General features: G+C 33.1%; 1 protein-coding gene across 3 annotated transcripts in view; it reads right to left on the bottom strand.

Annotated features, from left to right (window-relative positions):
• The window catches only part of LOC118196402 (cytochrome b5 reductase 4), a 160,077-nt gene that overhangs the window by 8,150 nt on the left and 132,077 nt on the right, over positions 1-19,850 (bottom strand). For 2 of the 3 annotated variants that reach the window (XM_035367854.2, XM_035367852.2), the window contains one exon: positions 14,456-19,143. The exons of the other annotated variant lie outside the window; for it this stretch is intronic. The gene's annotated coding sequence lies outside the window, so the exon portion shown is untranslated. Of the gene's footprint in view, positions 1-14,455; positions 19,144-19,850 lie in introns of those variants that run through there. 3 annotated transcript variants of the gene reach the window in all.

Genomic DNA, 19,850 nt, shown 5'->3' with positions numbered 1-19,850 from the left:
CAGTTCTCTTATTTCCTGTTTTTTCTAACGCAAGTTAAAAACTAAATATATTCCTTATACTGTTCAGAAAAGTCTAAGATACATCATCACTACATCACAATGTTAAGATTTTTAGATAATTTTAAAATAGCGCCCAAACTAAAAATACTGCAAAGTGGGTAATGCAATTGGAATAAAATTTAAAGACATCAAATACATTTTATGCACTATTAAAGTAGATTTAATATACACTGAATGGACAAGTGAAAGTGGATTAAACAAAAGATTTGGGTGACTTAGAATGAGGTAAGATAATGGATGCAAGAAAATTGGGTTCCATAACCTCTGACGACTTAGGTGCAATTATCACTTATTTCAGGCTCCTGGGCGATATCCTCATCCTGAGTAAAGCAATGTAACGCTGCGCATAACTTTTTTATATCAATAACGTAAAATAGTTCTTAACCGAGAATAAAATTTCTCATTGGTGCATAGGCAAGCCTTAGTATAACCTCTGAAGTGGCTTATGTTCTAAATATTACTTGTGAAACAATATCTCCGGTACATAAAGAGTAGCAGTACGGTACTTAAAGAGTAGAGCAAAACATTTGAGGCAATAAGGACAATTCTGGTGAGAAAATGCTGATAAACTGAACAGGGAAAAGGTTGCTGGCATGAATCGTCCACAACAACAGTTGGCAACAATATCACAAATTTCAGCTCAATTAAATTAAATTTCACAAAGCATATCTAAAGCAGAACAAACTTAGCAAGATAAGGGTTTTAACAGCAAGTCAAAGATGAGGATGCCTGTGCTAACCTTAGTAAACAAAAAATCACAACTGCTCAGAGCCCAGAAGCCCCAAAACTACACCTATGAAAACTGCAGTGTTGCTTTGTCTGATGAATTTCATTTCCTTCTCCATGCAGGACTTAATTTCTAAAATAAGCAGTGCTGGATTCATAAGAAAAGCTGTTACGAATGAGGAACAAAAGTAAATTTAAAAAGAAAGAAAATCTGAAGAAATTCAGATTTTAACGTCGCATAGAAGGATCTGTTAAGGTTTTCTTTGCTCGGGCTGAACATTGCAAGTTACGAATCTGCTCTTGGACTCCCTCTTGACACAATTTTTCGTCTTTTATATTAAGCTTAAGCAACATTTTCTTCACACTTATGATACATATAATTCAACATAAATTCATAAAATATTTAAAAACAGCATATCTTTGGAATTGATAGAGTTGGGGGTTGCCATACATTCTTTTACATTCGCTGTATTTCTTAGCAAATCTAACTGCTCAAGGAGCCAGCTACCTAAAACAATTACCATAAAAAATATATAATGATTTTAATGAGTCCAGCTAGTGTCATTTATAAAAATATTTAATATTTCTAATTAGGCATCTCATTATTTAAATGCCTCAGTGAAATTAAAAAGCAGAAAAAATATTTTTAAGGAAATGCATTTATAGTTCTTCAATAACTCTGTTTACTAATTAGTAGCACGAAGATTAAATTGAAAGTTAAATTGTCTTATGCTTTACTAAACGGCAACCCGCTGTCACGTGGAAATAATAAGTATTCCATTTGAGGCAGTCGCAACATATTGCTTTCAATTTTGAGGATTAAAATTTAAAGATAAATATCTTACATTATGTCAAATGTACAGTCTGGCACGCTGAAGCTAAAAATGTTTTATTTCGAAAAGAATTGCCACATTCAAAATTAAAAATTCGGGCTTCGAGTTGCCCATGTTCAGGTGGAGGAGTACCGGTATTATTAGGTGGCTAAAATTAGGTGGCTACAGGTGTTGTCATTTTTCCACGATGCAAAGAGCGTGCATACATACAGGGTTCTTCATTATTAAATTTTTTTTTTTTTTTTTTTTTTTTTTTTTTTGGTTTTGTTTTTAAATAATGCATCACAATAAAATTTTGTGGCGACAATTGTGAAAGTGATATGGACTAAAAATGAGGTTTGAGACTGATAGTACCTGTGGAGCTAATAAAATAGAAAAATAATTACTAATTAAAATTGAATAAATATAAAGAGATAATGATAAAAACTCAATGCATTACTAAATTACTGATAAATGGTTAAATACTAAAATAAAATAATGTACCTCATCTGATTTAAACTTTGGCTGGAATTACAATGTTAGTGAAAAACTAAAAAATAGCTAAGCTGGATTCCCACTGAATTTAAGCGGTATACAGGATACTATACAGTATAATGTAATATTTCAAGGGATAATAGAAACAAAGACTATATTTCTTCCAGCACATCAATTAAAAAAGATAAAATGTTACTAATAAAAACAAAAATATTGATAAATACAATATCGTACTATAGAGGAATTTAAATAGAGAATGAGTTGGTATGAAAATAATGAGAGAAGAACGCATTTTCTGACTGTGATCACCTGTCGATATAATTCTAATTGTGAAGCAAAATCTGGAAAGAAGAAAAATTTCCCATAAATTGGTTTTTTATCTATAAATGTATAACATACATAAAGTTCTATACAAATGACAATTTTTGTCACACGTTTTTGGCTAACATGGTTCAAGAAGGTCAGAAAGTGCTTTTTTGCCTGGGAAATCACTAGTGTGGCATGCACGCAATCAGGATGAACACTTCTGACACTTTCGGGAACAAAAAATTCACCCTCTATCATAAATTCATTGCACTTTTAGGAGAATAAGTCATTAACGTGTAGATGGGGCCTTTCTTTTCTTAAAAGTCTTAACTCTCAACCATCCCATCAATGGCTGAACGGTTAAGTCTGTTGAATACTGGCAGTTTGACTTGGTTTCAAATACAAGTTTATTAACTGGCTGCACGGTTAGTTTTCTTTATGAGTAACATGAAGACAAGCATGTATCTCTTAGAAAGTCCTCCATGAAGGCATCCATATTCTTATTCAGATAGCAACAGTATGCTTTACAATATCCAAATTCCAATATCTAACCTCAAACTCCAACCAAGAATTTGTTCCCAGGGAAAAACAGGCATGCATGCAGTAGTTAAAATCTTACTTAATACTACAGTAAAATTTCATTATCCAAAAACGTTTCTGCTGAAGCTGACTCAGTTGCATAAAAAAAAAGTTTCTGAAACGCTCTCATTTTGTGGCTCCCATTAAAATTACAATTTGCCCCCAAAATAAAAAAAAGTAATAAGATTTGCCTCAAAAATTAAAAAGCAGTGGAGCCAGTCTCTGGTGCAGCTTAAGTTCTGTGTGATAGGATTAAAGTACGGTCGCAACAAAACTCATCCATCAACCCTGTTGCCTAATGACAATCCTCTAAGCCGGTGGTCATGGAATTATGGTCTTGGGAATACTTCTCTGCAGTACAGCAAATTTTTTGTTATCTCTGAAAGAGCTTTCAGCACCATGGCTTGCCTCAACATTGTTGCTGACCACATACACCTCATTTATGGCCATAATGCTGGCGGATGGTCTACAGCAGAACAACGTGCCTTGTAACTGTGCACGATTGATCTCTAATTGGTTTGAAAAGCATGAATTAGAATTCAAACTGTTCCCATGGCCATCTCAGCTCTTTGACCTCAATCCTATAGCACTTATGAGAAAGAGGGAAGATCTCTTCCAAAGTTTGAAATGTTACTATCTAATCTGAATGAAATAAGAGCTGCATTATGTTAGAATGGCTACTACTTCTAAGGAATGACATGAACACATTTTGAATTCACACTCTGCATAGGATGCTCACAAAAATATCAAGTCTGATTAAGATGGGTTAATGCATCACTAGGAGATGTCTAATATTTTGGTCAATCAGTGTAAAAAATTGTGTATGTGCATCTTGTTAATCAGGTACTGGTGTTATTAATATTATGCTGAAATCCACTCCGCATCAGAGCAAGGAGAACTATCAATTAATTATTCCAATACATTTTTAAGCACAGGCAAAACAAGAAGGCTGCCTAGCATGATTAAATATTGTGAATGTCACAAAGAATGAGCTTCTGCTGCTTGTGCATAACATATATAATCCCCCAATGTACTTTCGTAAGTTACAGTATATTGTTTGGTTTAAGCCTGTTTGATGTTGAGCCAATTGTGTTCCAGATTTGAAGGTGCGACCAATCAGCTACACGTCATATACCGTATAAAAGATTTTAATTTAATCCTGCTAATCTGATGGAGGGACAAATTCTACACATCTGTATTATTTACAGTTGAAGGCTTCAGCCAAAAGCAAGCACTCACTTGGTCTCTTATATGCATTTTGATGTGACAAGTGTTTAAATGGAGTCTGCAGACATCTGTATTACTGTGAACATAGGAAATCCAAGATCATTTGATTTCAGAATTGAAAATTTGCATGGCAAGTTTCCCAACAGAATTTCACAATCTACAATGCAAAGCTTGTGGTGACCAGGCATGGATTATAATACTGCATTCCATTCCCACTTTCAGGAAGGTCATGTCAGGCAATCTAAATAATGAAAGTTCATGAAGACCAAAAGTATTAACAAGTGAAGGAAGTGTGATACTTGTATAAGAGGCTATATGAAGAAAAGTCTCAAGCTATAACAGTCACCAGCATCAGTGTCCGGTATTTTAAGGAAAGCTTTGAAGAAAACGAAAGTTTATGCATGAAACTTTTGAAAAAGTTTATGCATGAAGTCAACGAAATTATTGCATGACGAGAATTAGTGACTTACTAATTCCTACAACTTTACTAAAATGAAGATTCAATATTAAAGATTTGGCTATTGAATAATCCGATGAAGCAGAATACAAATTTTGAATCAGAGGAAACAGAATAGAGATTTTGAATCAGAGTTGAAATGGCAGTCAATCCAGAAAAGGAAGTTCATTCCTCCCACAATTCCAAAAGGCACAGTTATACTACATGAAGGAATTTAAGATCTCCGCCTAGGATTACAAAAGAATTATTACCAAAGATCCTGCTCAGAAAAATGAGACTGCAACATATTATTATAACTGTTTGTAAAAACAGTGAGTATTTGTAAATATATAGTTGCAAGTGTTCAAAAATCACTCGATTTGTTTAGGGGGCTTAGTGATGCAGATGAGAAGGTTACAATAGATTTGCTGACCAAGTAAGTGAAGAACTTTTTACCTCACCCTTCATAAAACTGTACATATATTCACCAGACCTCAAATAGTTCACAATTTTAAAAAAGCCTCAATGTGAACTGCATTTTTTCTCTGAAAGACGTTCTTTCAGTAGTAACCCAAGCCATTCAAGGACTGGGTGAGAGGACATTGCTCTCCAAGAAATAGCAAACTTTCAGACACTGGATTGCTGTTCAAGAACCAAGGGATTACTTAGAAGGGCTGCAAGAAGACACTGCCTAAAATAAAATAAAACCCAAGTGAAATGTTAAGTGCATTATTTTTAAATGACCTTTGTTGTGTCTGCCGTTAGGTCGCGCTGAAAAGCATAACTAGAGTGTTTTTTGGCAACCCTGTAGTTGCACTCTGTTCTGAAGAATTGTAGCAAGAACCGACTAACTCGGTAACAATGATTTGAACTCTCGTTTGAGAGTAATTTAGAATAGTTAAAATTTTGTAAATAAATTTTGTATATAGTTTAGTGCATGTGCTGATGTGTTGAGTGACTAAAATATTACCATATTTTGCACGATAAAATTGAATAACCTGCATTGAAGCGGATTACTATGGCTCCTATGCGACAGGATTGAAAGTTCGGAATACAAAATTTAGCAGGTACGCAAGCGCATGCTTATTTATAACTTGATATATTTTGATATAGTTTATTGATAATTGATAAATTGAAGCGGAAACGCGCAGTTGTGCGTACCGCTACTACAAAACTGTTAACAAAAATTGAAGCCATTTTAATGAAAACATCGGAATTGACTCATGAACAAAAAATTTATCAGTTAAGTGTTTTTAAAGACCAGTTAATTAAAAAGTATGATGGTCTTAAACAACTTAATTCTGAAATCGAAAGTGGTTTAACCCTTGAAGATATTGAATCAGAAATTGAAGTTGTTGAGGATTACAATGAAACAATTATTGAATGGAAAAATAGAATTACTCGGTATTTAGATAAAAATTTGAACTCTAACCCTCAAATTATTTCTTATGATTCTAGTGTTTTAAGTAGTGAAAATAGTGTTCCTAGTAATAATACTAGACATGTCATGAGGCTTCCAAAGCTTACAATCGAAAAATATTATGGTGATTCTTGCTTATGGCTTGAGTTTTGGAGCCAGTTTTCAAATGCTATAGATAGTAATGAGAATTTGACTCCAGTTGAAAAATTTTGCTATTTAAAATCACTGCTAGGTGGAAGTCCAGCTAATGCTGTATCTGGGTTTTCATTAACTAATGAAAATTATAGTTCTGCTATCGCCCTTGTGAAAGAACCGATATCGTTATTAACGCCCATATGAAAAAGCTTTAAAAATTTGAATCCGGTAAAAATTCTTCTAACTTAAGAGCTTTGAGGAAGCTCTATGACAACTGTGAAATTCAGATTCGTAATTTAAACTCTTTAGGGGTTGCATCTGGAAGTTATGGTCATTTATTATGCCCAATTTTACTTAAATTTATTCTGTCAGATATTGCTTTGTATTAATTTAATAGAAAACGCGCCAAAAGTTCGGACTTGGACATTAATGAACTGATATCCTTAATTAAAGAAGTAGAAGCACGTGGAGTTACGATGCATTTGAATAGTTCCGTAATGATATCTCATAATAAACCAGAAAAATATAGAAACCAAAATTTTAAACGTAACATTCCTACAGCATCTGCTTTGTCAGCTAGTGTCAAAAATAACTGTTTTTTTTTTCTTTCTTTCTTTCTTTCTTTTTTTTTTTTCCCAGCAGTTCCTAACATAATACTAATTTATGTGAATCGCTTTCGGTTCCTGAGAAGCGTAAAAACCTGAAGAACGAAGGGAGGTGCTTTGTATGTTTTAGGAAATTCCATATTGCTGCAAAGAAACCAAAAGAAAGACCCCCTGAAGTTCTTAAAAACGAAAGTGATACCATAGTAACTTCCGTTTCTCAATGTGAGATTAAAAACTCATATTTACGAGGCGTATTCGGAAACTAAGTACCGTTTTGAAAAGAAAAAAAAAAAAATAGTAAGACTATTTTTTCGAATCCAATTTTATTTTTACATGAAAATACATGTCTTAAACTATTTTTCAACATAGTTTCGGCAATGATCAAACACTTGTCATAGCGGGTGACCAGTTTTTGTATACCATCGTCAAAGAAACTTCCCGCCAGTTTCGATAACCACGACTCCACAGCATTTTTCGTGTCATCGTCAGATCCAAAGCGCTTGCCACCAAGCTCGCGCTTCATGTGCAGGAACAAGTGATAGTCGGACGGCGCCAAGTCCGGGCTGTACGGCGGGTGATCGAACTGCTCCCAATGAAACTGTCGAATTAACGATTGAGTGACAACAGCAGTATGGGGCCGAGCATTGTCATGGAGCAACACAATTCCTTTACTGAGCATTCCTCTTCGTTTGTTTTGAATGGCACGCCTTAGTTTTGTTAAAGTCTCACAATATCGTGCCGCATTAATGGTTTCACCTCTGGGAAGAAATTCAGTAAGCAAAACGCCTTTCCTATCCCAGAAGACAGTGCACATGATTTTTTGTGATGACATTGTCACTTTGAACTTTTGTTTTTTCGGAGAATGAGTGTGTCTCCACTCCATCGATTGTTGTTTCGATTCTGGTGTGAAATAACACACCCAAGTTTCATCACCTGTCACAATTTGGTTTAAAAAGTTTTCTTCCTCATCATTGTACCGCGTGAGAAATATCAGGGCACTACCAAGTCGCTTTGTTTTGTGAACATCAGTGAGCATTTTGGGAACCCATCGGGAACACAGTTTGCGATAATTCAAGCGGTCAGACACAATTTCGAACAAAACAGTACGTGAAATTTGTGGAAATGCATCTGAAAGAGTTATCATTGTGAAGCATCTGTTCTCATGAATTGCTTCATCAACTTTCCTTACCAAATCATCGGTGACAACAGAAGGCCGACCACTCCGAGGCTCGGCGTGGACATTTCTTCGACCTGTATTAAACGTTCTTGCCCACTTTCTCACCATTCCATCACTTATCGCGTATTCACCGTAAACTTCTGTCACTTGACGATAAATTTCGGGCGGTTTAACATTCCTCGCGTTCAAAAATTTAATCACGGCACGAATCTCTCAGTCAGCGGGAGAACTAATTGTCTTAAACATTTTGAATGTGCACAGCAAACTGAAAACACAACATAGAGCAACCAAAATGGCGACAATTGAAAGTCAGAGAACAAGAAAGACTAGTGCGCATGAGCGAGACGCCTACCACAGCGCTGCGATGGCGCTAGAATGAAACGGTACTTAGTTTCCGAATACGCTACGTATTTAATGAAGTCGTATTGCAAACATGTTGCATAAAAATATCCGATTTTAAAGTCAAAAATTGCTTTATGTCTTTTTGACAGAGGTAGTCAATGGACATTTATTACAAAAGAATTAATATCATATCTAAAACCCTCAGTTGTAAGAAAGGAAAAATTATTAGTATACCCTTTCGGCGCGCTTAGTAAAGCTAAGCAAAAAATTTATGACGTCGTGAAGGTAACATTACAGAACGGAAAATTCCTGAGTGAAATATATGCATTGAGGCATTAGTTACAGATACAATTTCTACCGCGATGATTTACCCACCTAGACCAAACACAGATGTCGAAAGCGAATTAAAGAAATACGAGTTCTCTAACTGGACATATGTTATGTGGCTCTCAGGTATATATTTTGATTGCCGCCGATTAGTTCTGCAAAATAAACAATCCAGGCGCAGTAGAAAAAATAACAAAATCGCTTTTCGTGTGTGAAAGCTTACTTGGATGGTCGCTTTGTGGTTCGGTAACTAACGATGAAAAGCGAAAAAATAAAAATGCTTCCGTTTTCAAGCTAGCTGTTGCGAATGAAGAAGAGGAGGATTTAAAGAAATTGTGGGACCTTGAAGCAATTGGTATTAGTGACGATGAATTTTCGAAAATAGATAAAGAAATCATCAATAAATTTGAAAACGATTTAAAATTCGTTAATAACACATATGAAGCGAAATTATTGTGGAAGGACAGTAAGGAAGGGTAAGGGACAAATTTCAAAATAGCAAAGAATCGTTTTTCCGAATTAAAGCGCAAGCTCGCCAAAAATGGCGATCTTCTCCAACAATATATTGTTACTGAATAAAAGAGAAATAAGGGAGTTGAAGAATGTTCAGATAATGACGTTGAGAACGGTTATTTTATGCCACACCTACCCGTTATGAGGGAGGACAAATCCACCACTAAGGTGAGGATGGTCTTTGATCTTTCTTCAAAAGAAAATCAATTTAAATCTTTAAATGATTGTTTATGGCCAAGGCCAAATTTAAACCCAAACATTTTAGATATTATTATCAATTTTCAAAACATGAAGTCGCATTTTGTGCAGATCTAGACAAGACTTTTCTCCAAATTGGCTTAACACCAGAAGACCAAAATTATCTGAAATTTTTGTGCTTTGATTATATGGTAGTTGACCCATTCAAAATGCTAAGATTTACGCGCGGTGTTACTTGTAGCCCCCTTTTTTTAGCTGCTACTATCAAATATCATATTCAGAAATATAAGAAAGACAATTATAAATTTTATGAAATGTTAGACACATGCCTATATGCTGATGATTTAATTTTCGGTTCAAACTCAGATGAAGAGGCGTACTATTTATCTTCTACTGCCGCTAAAATTCTTAATGATGCTGGGATGCATTTACGGAAATTTAATTCTAAGAAGCTAAAAGAAATGTAGAAAGAAATTATGTTATGCAGCGAACACGAATATTCTGATCTCCATTTAAAAGTTTTAGGAATATTATGGAATACCGATTCTGATACCTTTCAAATGGATGCTCAGCCTCTTATAGATAGCCTAGAGAATGTAAAACCTACAAATCGGTTTGTTTTAAAGACTATGCTGAAGGTTTATAATCCCGTAGGGTCTATATCCCCATTCACTATACGAATTAAAAGCTTATTGCAAGAAATTTGGAGAAGAGGTGTGGCCTGTGATGATGAGTTACCCCTAGACTTAGAAAATGGTGTATTGGTGTATATTAATTATGGCAAAGCACACGAGGGCTATCTGCCTAAGGGGAGGGATGCCTTCGTGAAGGACTTTCTAAGGGAAACTGGCTCGTATACACGTTAAACATGGGGAAAACCACGAAAACACCCATGCAGCCAGCCCGTTCGCGGGATTCGAACCTCGAACCGAACTACCAGTGTTCAACGACTTTACCGCTCGATTTAGAAAATGAATGGAAGGGTTGGTGCTCTGAAACGGAATCTTAAGAGATTAGAGATACCTAGACAATATTCCCAACAAGGAATGAATTCCTTAAATGATCAGGTACAAATCCACATTTTCTGTGACGCTAATCCTAAGGCATTTGGTGCAGTAACCTATTTTAGGTACTTCACTAAAAATAATGAAATTAAAACAAGCTTCATCTGAGCAAAAAGTAGAGCATCTCCTGTGAAACGAATTACGCTTCCCTGATTAGAATAAATGGGTGCCGTAACTGCCGCAAAGATGTCTAAAACCTTAAAGAGGGCACTAGACTTTCAAAATTCGAAGATAAAAGTTTTGGACAGACTCAACAATAACACTTCATTGGATAAAAGGATCTGCTATGAATTGGAAGCCCTTTGTTTCCAACAGAGTCAGAGAAATTCAAGCCCTTACAGATCCTGAAAATTGGAACTATTGTAGAGGAAAAGGAAATCCAGGCGATTTAGTGACGCGAGGTGAAAAGCTGATAACACGAAATAATGTCTGGTGACAAGGTCCACTTTGGTTATCCCTTCAAGAACATTCCCGGCCGTCAAAATTAGTAACTGAATTAAGCGAAAATGCGTTAACTGCAAGAAAAAAGAAATTACTTCATTAAATTATGTTGAACCGTAATACCGGAAACAGTTTTAGATGTTGAGAAATTTAGCAGTCTCAGAAGAGTTTTGTGCATAATTCGAATAAAAAAAACTCTCTAAGGTCTCCGGTCCATTGACAGCATCAGAACTGGATAAGGCAGAACTGTATTGGACCAAATGGTACTCAAGAATCGGCCTTTAACGTTGAAATAAACCAATTAAAATGTGGAAAATCTATCAGTAAGGAATCAAATTTGTATAACCTTAATCCCGAATTAGATGAAAATGGATTGCTTGTGCTGAAAGGTAGACTACAGTTCTCTGAATTCCAAGAACGAGAAAAACACCCATGGGTACTTTCAGACAAATCAAAATTTGTTAAGCTGTTGATTATGGATACACATGAGAGATTGTATCATTTTGGAGTAGCTACCACATTATCATATCTTCGAGAGAAATATTTTATCATCAAAGGAAGAAGATGTGTAAAACATGTTCTAAAAACTTGCATAATTTGTAAAAAATTTAATGCTGCTCCAGGAAAGGAAGTAATAGCACCGCTACCTAGAGATAGGATTATTGAAACTCCACCATTTGAAACAACAGGCTTGGATTTTGCTAGACCAATTGATATCAAAACATCATCTGGTCCAGAAGACTTATATTTTATTATTTACTTGTGCAGCAATTAGGGCTGTACATCTAGAATTGGTAACAAATTTGAACACTGATACATTCATTCTAGCTCTTTGAAGGTTCGTTGCACGAAGAGGACTTAGTAAAATAATTTACAGCGATAAGGCAAAAACATTTATTAAAGCTGATTCAGTACTGAAAGAAATTTAGAAGAACATTTCAAAAGAAAAAGTTCTAGATTATTTCTCAAAAAACAAAATAACATGGAAATTTATTGTGCCTAGAGCCTCTTGGTGGGGCGGTTTTTGAGAAAGGATGGTTTGCACTGTGAAGACACCACTGAAAAAGGTCCTTGGAAGGACCTCTTTTATGTTTGAATGAAACGACACTGACTGAAATTGAGGCAGTTATCAACTCTTGAACATTGTGTTCTGCCGAGCTTTCCAGTTGTGTTATATCTACGAACAACCTTCCGAACCAGAGCCTTTAACTCCAGCCCATTTCTTAGTAGGAAAATGACTAACATCATTGCCTCATGGATTGCCTGTAATAACTGGATCTGAATCCAACAGAATACTTACAAAAAATTTAAATATTGACAGTAAGACATTAACCACTTTTGGAAACGCTGGAGGAAAGAATACCCATTAGAACTCTGTTCTGCATATCGGATCACTTCATCAGAATCTCATCATTTAAAGTTGGTGACGTAGTGCTGATCCATGATGAAAAGTTACCGAAGCATCTTTGGAAATGCGTATGTATATTAAAGAGCTGTGTTTAGAACGTGCTTCAAACACCAACAGGAATTATAAAGAGACCCATTCAACTACTATATAAATTTGAACTGGACTTAATGAACTAATATTTGAATGGACAGGCCTAAATATTTTTTGCATGTTTTCATTTATTCATGTGTTATTTTTATTATTTTAGATTCCAGCCTTATTGTATTTTGAATTTGAATATTGTTTGCCTACCGTATGTAAGTACAATTTAGTACATTTTAATTTTATCCAAGAATTTGAAATTGTTAAATACTTAACGATTAATTTAGTTTTGTATTTTGAATTAATTATTTTCTTTTAATGGTGATGAACAATAATGGTTGTTCATCCAGGGGCAGTGTGTTGTGACTGCCGTTAGGTAGCACTGAAGTGCATAACTAGACTTGGTATTTTTTGGCAAACCTGTAGTTGCACTCTGTTCTGAAGAACTGTAGCAAGAACCAACTTGGTAACAATGATTTGAACTCTCGTTTGAGAGTAATTTAGAATAGTTAAAATTTTGTAAATAAATTTTGTCTATAGTTTTAGTGCATGTGCTGATGTGTTCACATATTGAGTGATTTTATTGAACTATAGTTTTCACGGTAAAATTATGACTAACCTGCATTGAAGCAGATTATTAACCTTCATATTTCTTTTTGAGCTTTCCTAATGGCCATTACGCATATAAATTAAATTGGCAAATCAAATTATTAACTGATAAAGGGGCATATTATCCTGATAGGATTTCTACTTCAAACTACACCACTATTTCAAAAATAAAACTTTCATCTGGTTGTAGGTGACTTGACTTTAACCTGGCGGAAGTCACACCAAGAAAAGTTACTAGAGTGGGCACGTGGGATATATTATACCCCAATATTTAAAATACGATAAAACTAGTTTTATTTAGTTTTAAAGCTGTTTTTCTTGTTCTCGTGCATTATAAATACGTGAATAATAATTGGGTTTCAAAAAATTAATTTCCAAAATAATCTTAAGAGTTAAAATTAAGATAAATGAAAATAATAAAAAATAAACATCATGCCTCTAAGTTCCATTGCATCTCTAATACACAATGATTATTTTATTTCTTCACACTTTGAACGAAATACATTCATGTGTTCTTGGCACAGAACGTTTTCACATTTTAAACATTGCATTCACGTTCTTCTGTCCTTGGCACGAGGGCAAAAAATTTATCACATTTTTCATACTTAGTTGTCTCGAATTTCATGTATTCGTTTTAATTCTTTGTTGAAACTTCTGCTTTTGTTTTGCATGCAGTACACCAGTTTCTTGGTAAAGTATTAATCTCCGATCTTTGTTCAATACTTTTTTAATTAATTGTAATGCTAAGTCCTTCAAAAACAGACTTCTTTTTCTGGTTGGTGGGTTCGCAGTTGAATGTAATATAATTCAAGTATTTATTACAGCAACATTCAGTGCAGGAAAGAAAATTACCATTGGCCACCTCCTTGTTATTCTGGCAATTGAATAATTGGCTGACATTTCATCCCCCATATCCACTGCTCCTTTAGTCATATTATAAAAACATATACAGTCAAAAGTCGTTAATTTGGACACCCATAATCCGGAATGATCTATAATTCAGACCTCAAAGCTAAAATCTTTCTGTGCATGCGCCGTATTGACGCATGCGCACAAGACCTTTACGACTGCGCATATGCATCTGCATTTTACTGCATTAGAATACGTTTTCGCGTGCGCGTTTAATGTATAACGGACGGTATAAGCTAAAATTATCTAATTATCTATTTCAGTTAATGTTGATGATTGCGTTGTTCCTTAATCTTCGAATTGGATCCGGCTCATTATTTTTTGCAGACTGTAAGAGCAATTTTATAAAAGTAAGCTTGAACTTTCGATTATGTCAAATAGAATTTCTACATTCCTTACTAAATGTAGTATTTAATCTCGATGTACTCCCTCTTTGATATGATTTAAATCAAATACACCCCACGCGCTTTCCCGCGGGTTAAGGGGCCAAAGAGCCTGGTATGGCCTAATAAGCTGCAATTAGGCCATGCCTGATATATGATCTTTAGAAATAAATGCTCAAATAATCGCACATCTTAAAAATAATAATCTTTCTCGTATTTATTCACCACAGCATTTCTACATTGATTTACTATTTCTTACATCAATACAGTATAATGTTTAAAACAACTGACAAAAAATTTTGTCATACATAATATTTACATGTGAAGAACAGCATTCAATTCACATTACATTCATGAGTAACATTCTTATTATTGCACAATTACATACAAAAGATTTTATTAATAAAATTAGGGACCAAACAATCTTTTAAACAAAAAACTGAGATCCAAAACTTGAATCTTTGAGTTCTTTCACCATTTCAATTTTGAATCCTAATGTAAAAATCTACTGAACATTTAAACAAGAAATTTTGAAAACAACAGTTTTATTCACATAAAGTGGCAGAATTTTCATTTATGAAAAGAAAGGGATTGTTACAATTTCAATTTGCCTGAATCAAAAATGTCATCTTGTAATGGCTCTTGGAGAGATTTGAGACTTTATAGTCAGGGAAATATGTTAATTGTTCCAATAATTCCTCTTCGTCAAATGCTTTAGCAAATTTTTTCTTTTTAATTTAACTATTAAACATTTTTAGTCAAATTACACTAAGACAATAAACCTCAATTTCTTTTATTAAACTTAATTAGCAGTGTCTTAATAAATATAAAGCATTTTCAAAAACAGTATCCTTAAATTTGTCTTTCATTAAATGCAGAGTTCAATTTTTTTTTTAAATTAAAAAGTCTCCCTTCATCCTTATTACTACTATTTTTAAATGAAGGAAAGGACTTGTGAAAATCAGGATTCAAAAGTCTTTACGATTCATATTCTAGAAATTTAAGCTATATAAAATGTATAACTTTTTTTTAAATTGTGATAATTTTTTTAAAAGAAGTTAAACTAGGAATCTCCAAACTCTTTAAGCAAGGGCCACATATTAATCTTCAAAATATCAGATGGACTGCATAGAAAATTACAAAATTATGATCTATCTGTTATATATTTCATGTAAAAAAAAGACATTATGTAGCCTTACAAACACATAATTTATTATTTAAATTGCATTTTAAAATGATGATACAGTGACATTAAACACTGAAAACAATATTGTACCACTGTTTGACATGTAACAAAAACAAAAGGAAAAACTATGAGATTTGTGATTTAAAATACTATTAATTTAATAAACATTGATTGTAAGTGATTAAGTCAATAACAAACATTTATTGCAAGTGTCCTACAGTTAAATTTGAAAGATACTTTGATTTCACATATTTCAGGTTTAAAAATGCTTTCTCACACGTGCATGTAATACTAAACTACAAAACTAACGGCTTGAGGAATTTTTGAAAAACTACCTCGAGGAAAATATTCATAAAACAGCAGCAAATTTTTTTTACTATAGTTACTTCTCAGAGCACTGAAGAACTGCATGAAATTATTTCTATCTGCATAGCACACAGTATCTTTCTAAATCTATGCTAAATGAATTTCCAAATAAATTTATGTGCTGCATGAGCATCATGAACAGCAAAAGTACCTTTGACTTCTCTTTAAATCTGATCATCAATGATATCAATAGCAAATTCTGCCAGTAATGGTTGTTTTGCTTCTTTACTGATTTCTTGCAGCACTGAAATTACTAAAAGAAACCTTTCTAATTTGAGTTAGAAACAAAACTTTTGCATCTGTGCTTTAAAATATGAGACTTTAAGTACAGCAGAGGTATTTTCCCCCTTATATTCTAAAACTAAAGACATTATAATGCTAAATTATAGTTGAAAAAAATGGCTAACTTTTAGAACCACTGAAGATCATACAGCAGAGAGAGAAGCTTCTTTTCATTTAAAAACTTATCTATTGTGTCCTTGATTTTCAAGAATCCTAACAAAGATTTCCCACCATGATGTGCCAGTTCAAATAATATCAAGAATAACATGACTGTTTGGCAAGGCCCTGACTTTGTTTTCTATCTCTTCGGAAAAACTAAAGAACTGACAGTGATTGAGTACTGGTTAGTAAAATCTGATGATAAATATGGATTTCATCACAGCTTTTAAGTTCATATATCTTATAGAGTGCAAGTTGGTAAATAAGAGTAATCAGCTGAATTACCGAATTTTCATACATCTTCATAACTTGCCCAACAAGCCAATTTCCTGATCAGATACATTTTTACTTCTATTTCTCAGGCATTTAAATATATATGAGACATTTCTAAACTAACAACAGTTTCATTCATGCAGCACATTTCAGCAAGCTCCTCAATCAATTCAAATGTTTTTTACCAATTCTTCATATAAATATTAACTACCGAGATGTACTGGTATTATCAGTCAATTTATCTACTGCAAGGAAAACCATTCCAAACATTTAGTTTTTCATTTAATTAGGGGACAATATGATTACAAGTACTATACTTTGCACATTATTTAAAATGTATGCTTAGAATATATTTCTTCCACTGCTTGAATAATAAAAGATCTCATTACCATTGTTAATAAGTTTACCTCACTTTGTTACCATGTATGCTGTGTAAAGGCTGCTTCCTAGCAGCTTCATTCTAAGTCAACTTTTTTTAATAAGGACTGTTGCAATTTATGCTACATTTGAGAGGCTTATGAATTTGGAAAAGACTATTTGGTTTCATAATGACCTTGAAGACCATTCCTTAACACAGTGCAGTTTTATTGCAAATAAAATGCACTTCTTTATTATCAGATTTAATTAGTAGTTAACAAGTAGTAAACATTTTATTGCTCTTTGAATAACAACATCCATTGTTAACTTCCTATATTCTTCTCTTCATCACTCAAATCTGAGATACAATTATATTAAACTTTAGCCTTTTAGGATATGCACAATACTTAGCTTGCATAAAGAGTACAGTAAACAATGCTCAGAAGGCAGATGAATTCTCCCATGGCTGTTTACAAGTGAAGTCACTAGCTGTTTTATTTTAAACGATGATTATAGAAACATTTAAAATTTGTATCTGCTAATACAAACCCAATTCATACCAATAATGCTACAATCAACAGCAGTGCAGATTTTTTTCATGTGTTTGCATGTACAGAAGCACAATAAATAGAAAAAGTGAGAAAGAGAGCATCTTCAGGAAGTTTCTACTTTTTATACAAACCACACTTACACACTCATTTGTAGGCCATAGTGTGCCCCCCCCAGCGTTAGCTAAAAACAGCATTCATATTATTACAACACTAATCCCAATATAAATATTACAAAAAGTGTACATTATAAATATTAATATTAAAAATTGCTATACATATAGTAAATACAAAGTTGTAAATCACATAAAACATATACATGAAATATTAATTACTTCAATAAAAGAAATATTAATTACTTCAATTAACTACTGCAGAACTTTGATACTTCATTTGAATTTTTCTACTGACAAAATGTGTTAAGGTCAGCTTTCCTCGGTAAGATAAATTTCTTTAAATCAATCAGTAAAACTATTTTTGAAGGATTCTGAAACAACTTTGCATTTCTTTTTCAATAAACTGAAGTCCAATATTATCACTAAATACCAGAAGTCACAGCCTCCAATTCCTTTCATGAAATGTCAAATGCTAAATAATTTTCATTCTCTTAGTTAGTCATTTACTCATATGCAGAACAACTACACTCTTGCTGTGGTGAACATTTAATAGCATACTTTCCAGGAAAATTTGTTTAAAAAATATAACCTAGATTTTCATTTGGAATAAAGAAAAACTCAGCTGCCTGACATTCAACATTTTTGGTCCATAATTTAAAATGTTTAAAGACAAAGACATTTGATGACATTTAAGAAACAAAATAAATTTTAGCATTTAAATATTTTAAATAATAATTTTTCTTTCAAAACACAATTTACCATTCCGTTTACTTTAATGTTTTATGTTTGCAAATGATATTCCTGAAGTGGAAAAGAAATATTAACAAATGAAGTTGTTTTCAAGTGGACGAGGACAGAAATTCTCCATTAAAATGAGATTATTTTATGTTGTTATAAGCAGCACTTTTGTAATGCAGCATGCACTTAAAAATATGAATTTCCTTTGTTTAATTATGCTTTAATATTCTTAAGAATCAAATCAATTATCATCATTAATATATGCAATAATTTCAACCTTGCTTTGTTAAATGTATTTATATGGACATTTACAAAAAATTAAAGGTGTTTTTCAAGTTTGTTAAAAGTTTGTTAATTTGAATTTTTGACTGTTTAATTTTCTTTTTCGTTCCCTTCAATTTTGAGTTATTGAGGTTTGACTACATATGAAACACTTTGGATTAAACAAAAAAAAAAAAAAAAAAAAAAAAAAAAAAACTTATGTGCAAGACTTTAGCTAGAAAATAATGACCCACCCCCAAAACAAAAGGAAAGCGACAGAGATGCTAGTTGTATTCATAGCATTAATCGTACTGGTATGCACTTTGACAATATTATGGTACTTTTGCAAATCCTCAAAGTTTGTAAATCAAATTTTTAATGTATTAGTTTCCCAATCTACAGTCAAAACTATGCAAAACTCAACTTCAGACTGATACTTTTGTTACCCCCCCCCCAAAAAAAAGCATTTTAAAGGAGACTGACACAGATCCCCTTTCAGGAGTAACATATTCCATCAAATTCAAGCTATGGCAACTGATTTAATGCTTCCAACTTCATCTTTTAGTTAGATCCTAGTCCAGTTTTTCCTTGTGAAATAAATGACCTGCAAAAGTGGCAGAAACCAAATATTACTCTATTAAAAAAATTGTATATTTGTTTCACAGAAGTTTCCAGCTGTTTAAATAAGCATTCCTTAGAAATTACAAATGAAAAAAATTAAAAGTTGTATAGTTTTGTAATGAACTCAACAAAACACTGTTACACAAAATATCTCAGTCAGTTTAAAGCATATAAATGAATAGTTGCAGAAAATTCTATTATAAGAACATATTATTGAGATCACTGTAATTTGCAAATGAATGAAATAACACAGTACAAAGCCTGAGATACAGAAGCATCACAACTTTAGCAATTCCAGATTTTGAAAATATCTAGATCTTAGATTAACAGTTTAAGTCTAGTAAGGTGACATGCAGAAATTATAAAATTATAAATTCTGTATTAATGCTTCTTTACGAAAGAGTTATTTTGCATAAAGAAAGATTTTTTCTTAATCACTGAAGTCACATTTTAATTCTGATGAAATTAAAATCCAACTCAAAACCAAAACATTGATATTTTCTGGATTTAAAAAAATACTAGAGTTTACCTTGCCATTAACTGTTTGATGAATGAGGCATTGTCATTGCAATGCAAGACTTAAACTACATCACCTTCATTTAGCATTTCTTCTCATATTCCATTAAAAAGAAAATTTCGTTTCTTACTGGAGGATGATCTAATACCTTCAGAATCACTGCTTTCATCATA

The sequence above is a fragment of the Stegodyphus dumicola genome, chromosome X2 (genome assembly GCF_044657685.1).
Source record: "Stegodyphus dumicola isolate Sdum_Otavi_A_Nest chromosome X2, ASM4465768v1".
Classification (NCBI taxonomy): Eukaryota; Metazoa; Arthropoda; class Arachnida; order Araneae; family Eresidae; genus Stegodyphus; species Stegodyphus dumicola.
This window is presented reverse-complemented; position numbering and strand designations above follow the sequence as displayed.